General features: G+C 35.8%; 1 pseudogene; it reads left to right on the forward strand.

The window, feature by feature from the left end:
• Nucleotides 1-4,877: 4,877 nt before the first annotated feature.
• On the forward strand, nt 4,878-5,500 carry LOC110307495 (NADH dehydrogenase [ubiquinone] 1 alpha subcomplex assembly factor 4 pseudogene; annotated as a pseudogene).
• The last annotated feature ends 1,358 nt before the right edge of the window (nt 5,501-6,858 follow it).

Genomic DNA, 6,858 nt, shown 5'->3' on the forward strand with positions numbered 1-6,858 from the left:
AACCAAGACTATCAGCCCAGAGATGGTCCCACCCACAAGGGGCCCTTGCCCCTTGATCACTAATTGAGAAAATGCCTTACAGCTTGATCTCGTGGAGGCACTTCCCCAACTGAAGCTCCTTTCTATGTGATAACTCCAGCCTGTGTCAAGTTGACACACAAAACCATCTAGTACAATGCCTGTTAGTGATATTGTCAAAGGAAGAATTGGATCATGGCTAAAGAGTCTTCAGATGAGGCTGAGGCCAAGAATAAATATGTGGAGGAGATCTAAAGTAGGTGGTCAATGCCTACCTCTGTTATTATGTGTTCTTTGTGACAGTCCATTTGGCTTAGCAATAAACTAAGAGCTTATAATAATAATCAGAACAGGTACTTATCTAGGTAGCATGTCAGTCAACAAACAGCTTTTTAGAATCTGCTCAGTGCCTATCTTCAGCCATTCTATGATCAGAACCTGAAGGAGGGGAAGAAAAGACATGGTTCAAGTCCTCTTATATTCTGTGGACAAACTCAGATATGTGGTTATATACCCATATTTCCAACTCAAAATGAAACTATAAAATGCATTTTCATTTTTTGTATAATATCGAATGCCATGTTTATGGATTATAGTAAAAAGTAAATTATAAACGGAAGGATCTCATCTTGGTTCTGTTGAAAAATAATCTTAGTATATGATTTCCAGAGTAGCTGACTTTTCTGAAGCCATCCATTTTCCAGAAAACAGATCTAACCACTCTTCCTTATATATTCCAGTACTATTTTATAATTTAATAAGCAATTATGAGGCTGGGTCATCGTAACTGGGTTTAGTGCCCCATCTGTCTTTCTGTGGACATTTATTTATAGTCCACTGTTACTGAGTCATCTATGACGTTAACAACTGCTACCAGAACCATAAGATTTAAGGGAAACACTGTCCTCAAGAATGGCTATCGAATATCCAAATCTAGTAGACAATTGTATCATTTGGATAGCATTATGTGTAGTGAATGTTCCTAAATCTTATGTAAAATCAGATAAAACTGCAATGTTTTTGAAAAACATTTATCTTTAGGTATATAAAGAACATCATTTAAAATGCAATAGAGATTGACAGGAAGTCAGCCTCTTTTTAGGTTACCTTCCAAGAATTAAATCAGCAGACTGTGCCAGTGAAATGAATGTTTTTGAAATATAAAGCATTATAGATTCAGTTAAGGGTCTGAGCAAAGAAACGCTGCAAATTACTTTAGTTTCTGCTAAAAATTTTCCCATATCACGAATCGTGCTTGGCTTAATAGAGCATAATAATTCTGCTGGAAATTTTTATAGTCATGATTGACAATCAAAATGACAAAAAAAAAGTCTGGCTGTGCATAGCATAGAAAATACTGTAACCACGGAAACAATATGGGAACCACAGAGATAAATGGCTCAGGTGAAGAAGGGAGAAAAGAAACATAGAGCAAAGCTGGCTAGCTACTAAAGAACAAGAGCAAGGCAGTCAGCTGAGTTTGTTGGTAAGAGATAAGCTTCTTTGGCTTTTATTTTATTCTTCCTGTCTTTTAATGCCTTTACCCACATGTGGTAAATAATACCTACTTAGTCATAGCCTTTTCTATATTCATGCTGCTTGTACTGAGTCTCCATCAAATGTATAGTGAAGAGCATGAATTTCTAATACCATTCAGATGTGCTTTGAGTTTTTGATTTGACAAATCTCAAGAGAATACTTGTTTTTTATCATTGATATAAGTTTAATGAAAAAGCTATAAAAATGACCCAAATTATAGAATTGCCGTAATAGTGGTCACAATCCCATTCCTACAACCAGAAATGTAATTTCACTGCTACCCATATTACTCTTTTGTGTAATATAAGTGAACTCTTCAATGCTTAATTAAAATACAAGTTTACTAAGTATAGCAAGAACTAAGATTATTGTCTAGTTTGGTTTTAATCATTAAGAACCAATCTTAGCCTTAACCTTTTATTCCTAATTTATTTCTAGATATATGGTTAAAAAGTAAAAAGTTTCAGGTAGGCTGCTTACTTTCTTGAAGACTCACTGAAGTATGAGAATGGCACTTGCCTCAAAGATTTGTTATGAAAGTCACATATGGCATGTAAAGTTCTACATGAGTAAAAGAAGTTATTTAATCATTTATTGATATATAAATAGCCTCAAGGAAATGATGACTGGTAAATATTATTCTAGGAATGAGGGATACAAAAACTTAACTAAATAAATAAATTCTTCAGTTTTCCCCATTTCTCATCTAATTTCAGAAATAAAACTTAAGGAACATTAAAAATCAAGCCATTTTATATAGAGCACGGAGTTCCCACAGATCAATAGTGAGCAGAACAGTTGAGGGCAGAGGCTGTGGAGGTGAGAGTCAGGTCAGGAATGATATCATTGAGTAAACATGCATCTTGCTAGAGTTATGGATTTTTAAAATGCTGGTTCTAGGCATACTTAGGAAAAGGGTATACCTTGTCCAGTTCCCTGAAGTAAGAGCATGACTAACATGTTCTAGAAAGAGCAAGGAGGACAGTATGATCTCATTGAAAACTAATTACCTCCCCTTTGAAAATGTCCCACTTGCATTTATACTGGGAATTTGATCTTCAACATGAATAATGAGAGGGCTTAAACATCCTAATTATAACACATTACTATAAAGGTAAGAGCAAAGCATAGTAATTTGGGGTCAAGTACAGCTACATACCATGTATGATGATATGAAATAACTGACTATTGGATTCATTAATTTAGAAATTACTGATGACTTTGGAATGTACTTTAATAGAATGGTATGATTTATAGTCAATTTGAAAAGAAAACTGAAGACAATGACTATGTGTGTCCTAGCAAAGAGCTCCATAAAGAAATGTGCAGGATAAAAACAGCAGAAAGAAAAACAAAACTTGAAAAAAAAAGCATCATTTGCTTAGAGGTTGGATGAGTGGCAATATAGATATGAAAATGATCTAGTAAAGAATAAGTGTGCAAAATATAGATGAAAGGAGGGAAAAGGTGTAATCTTCTGAAGAAGGGGAGCCAGAGACTTAGTGCGAAAAAGAGAAGACTGGACAGGCAGGAGCTTACATGATTTATCTCTGGTGCATTTAGAAAACAAGTCCTGGGGAAGACAATGTTGAAACTTTGGTGAATGTGAGGCAGGATTTTGAACAAGTTCTCCTCTGTAAGACAGAAGAAAAACAAAAAACAAAAAATCCATTAGCTGTGATTGAACCTGGGTATAAAGTACTTTTCCAGCTTATACTATCTCTGTCTCTCTTTCATATCTATCTTTATATACATATCTGTCTACCTGTCTGTCTACCTGTCTATCTATCTATCTATCTATCTATCTATCTATCTATCTATCTATCTATCTATCTATCTATCCATCTGTCATCTCTCTTTAAGTTGTATGTGTGTATGTATGTATGTATGTATGTATGTATGTATATAGGTATGTATGCACATGTGTGTGTGTGTGTGTGTGTTTGTAAGCATGCCACCAAGCATTTGTAAAGTTCATAGGAAAGTATTTGAGACTCAATTCTCTCCTTTAACCACAAGGGTCCCAGCAATGTGTTTGCCACAAAAGCCTTCATCTACTGGGACATTTTATAGGACCAGAATTACCATATTTAAAATTATAGAATACAATATATAGATATCTAGTATGACTGCCTGAGAAAATGAAGGTCCCTATGACTAGGTGAAACCAGTCAAATGGTGGTGTTTTTCTCTGGACATATTATGTGGCAATTGTGTACAGTATTGGACTATATCAGTCAAGGTGGTTTTGCAAAATCAGAGAAATGTCAAAGATTGAGGAGGTCTACGGAGGTTTTTTATAATAACTGATGTATGGAGTTAAGCTCATATGGAAATGTGTAAGGCATCAAAAAGACAAGGTGGTTAAAAGTCAATCCAGTAAAAACTAACATTACAGAAATCAGAAGTATAATTTCATGTACATTAGATTGTGCGATTTGTTGTCGTTTTTTTATTAGTTTATTTGACTGAATTATACTATATATCCGTACTTTTTGACTGACCAGTCCTTTTTGCCCAAAAATGTTTTAGACAATCCCAGGTTATAACAGTAAAAACGGAGCATGTAGTAATAGCAATTCATAAAGGTTTTTGAGATTTTAAAATCACGTTATTTGTGGATACTTTTGAACATTTATATAACATTTTCAATGCGACCCATTCCTGTTTTATTCCAGTAAAGAAAATTATGCTCCTCTGCAAAAACATATCAGTGCATATAGTATCTCAGGGAGCGTAAGGCTTAGAGGGCAAATTCTTTGAGCTTATATTGTGGCCTCCCTCTCCTTTATGATGTGCCCTGAGATTTGGAGAGAGTTATCTAGCTGTTCTACATGGAGCTGAGCATCACACCACCACATACACATTATTATAAGCCCTTGAATCAGTTATACATTTCTATATTCACTACTGCCACAGTAAGGACCTTTTCAAATGAAGACTAGATGCAACTCTAATCTTCAAGCTTAAGTATAAGTATTCAAGTGTTTTGATAATATGATCACTTAACAAAACAATGACAGCTATACTGATAAGACAAATTTGAGTTGAACGAGGGCAGTAAGACCAATGGATATACCAAAGAGGATAGGGTAAAGCCCACAAAGACCCAACCTTCCACAAAGGTCAATAGCAACTGAATAAAGCTGGTCACATGAAAGCACACAATTGTTTTTCCAGTGCCAAACAATCTTCCCTGAAAACATACATGCAAGTATCATTATGTGGTCTGAACAGATTATATTTAGGAACATATATGTATATACACACATACATACAATAATGATTAATAAAAAATGAGACAGCATCATGATTTAGAGATGGGGGCTTGCGTGACCCGCGCCTTAAGGAACTTCAATGTGGAGAAGTGGAGAAGAGAGAGGAGCGGGAGATCAGCAAGAGGAAGCCCTCCATGGCACCCAAGCACCCTTCTACCACGACCTCCTGCAGGAGCACCTGAGTCAGGATCCAGAAATCGAAGGAGTTGTTTCTAAAAAAGATAACAAGCTGCTGGCATTGCTAAGAGATGTATATGTCGAGTCCAAAGATCCGGTGCCTGCCTTGCTGGTAAAAGTTGAACCACGACAAGAACCAAAGGAATTCAGACTGCCGATAGGAAATCACTTTGATAAGAATATCACGGACATTTCCAAAGGCAAGATTACTGTTGTAGAGGCATTGACCCTTCTCAATAACCATAAACTCTCTCCAGAAACATGGACTGCTGAGAAAATCGCCAAAGAGTACTATTTAGAACTGAAGGATGTAAATTCCCTTCTCAAATATTTTGTTACTTTTGAAGTCAAAATCTTACCTCCAGAAGACAGGAAAGCAATACAATCAAAATGAAGAAAATCACGAAACAACTTCCCCTGTATGTGCTCCCAAGCTCCATGCCCTTGTTTTTCGTGTATTAAATTATACAAGTTACTGTGAGTTGAGGGCCATAACATTTGAAAGCTCTTTGACCTCTTCAGGATTGTTCATATAATTTTTTTTTTAATTTATATATGTGTACTTCCTGGGTATATGTTAGCCGTATTGATCATGTGGCCCAAATGAGTCAATATTAAATTCCACTTTCTAGTTTAAAAAAAAAAGAGAGAGAGAGAGACAGAAAGCAGGAGTATAAAGTAAGGTGTTAAGGTGGAAGAGGGAAGGGATAAACATTCAATTTTATCATAATCTCAAAAATAAAAATGAAAAAATCTGTAGTAATATTTTTCTGTTTCCTGCCTAGAGGCCTGAGATTTTGAGCAAGCCTACAGAATCAAGCATGAATTCCCTCCAGTGCAGCAGACCTCAAATCCACATGCCACTTTTGTCTTAGAAAGCCCTGCCTTCTTGGAAATAATTAATGTGGCTTGTGGGATTCACAACTGGGTAAGATCACTCATGACTTTCTACTCCAGTTCCTGCTTAGATCCATTTGTCCCTATGGAGGCAGGCCATGGGAGACAGTGCTTCTAGTTCATCTCCAAATTAATTTATCCATGTTCTATGACCAAAGTGCTTGTTAACCTCATTACAGTGTTTAATTATCAAGTTCTGGTATAAGATCCAGAGAATGTGGAGAAAATGTATACAGTTCTTTGGTGGTCATATAACTTTCCATTACTAATAAAAAAGCAAACTAATAAAATTAATCTGGTCCTTTGTATTAAATATTAAATCTTGGCCGGACAGTGATGGCACATGCCTTTAATCCCAACACTTGGTAGGCAGAGGCAGGCAGATTTTGAGTTTGAGGCCAGCCTGGTCTACAGAGTGATTTCCAGGACAGCCATGGCTCTACAGAGAAACCCTGCCTCAAAAAAACAAAAACAAAAACAAAAACAAAAACAAAAAAACAAAAAAACAAAACAAAACAAAAACAAAATAAATAAATCTTTATTAAAGGTTTCATTCTGCAGGATATACATTTTTCTGAGCAGATAAAATTTTTACTTTATTTTGTTTTGTTGTTGTTGCTGTTGTAGTTTTTGTTTTTTGTTTTTTGGGACGGTTTCTCTGTGTAGCCCTGGCTGTCCTAAAACTCACTGTGTAGACCAGGCTGGCCTCGAACTCTTCTCCACCTGCCTCTGCCTCCCAAGTGCTGGGATTAAAGGCGTGCGCCACCACTGCCCATCTTAATTTTTACTTTATAATCTTCAATGCTGACAATACTTCTTTGTATAACTATGTAGTAGTGAGTGCCAGAAATATGTTTAGGGCCATTTCACAAATTGTTTAAAATTCATATGTCTAGGCCAAATTTATACAATATTTTCTTACTACCCTTAAATCAGAAATTCATGGAGT

This window comes from Mus caroli, unplaced genomic scaffold, assembly GCF_978045245.1.
Source record: "Mus caroli unplaced genomic scaffold, Mus_caroli_1 scaffold_14, whole genome shotgun sequence".
NCBI lineage: Eukaryota > Metazoa > Chordata > Mammalia > Rodentia > Muridae > Mus > Mus caroli.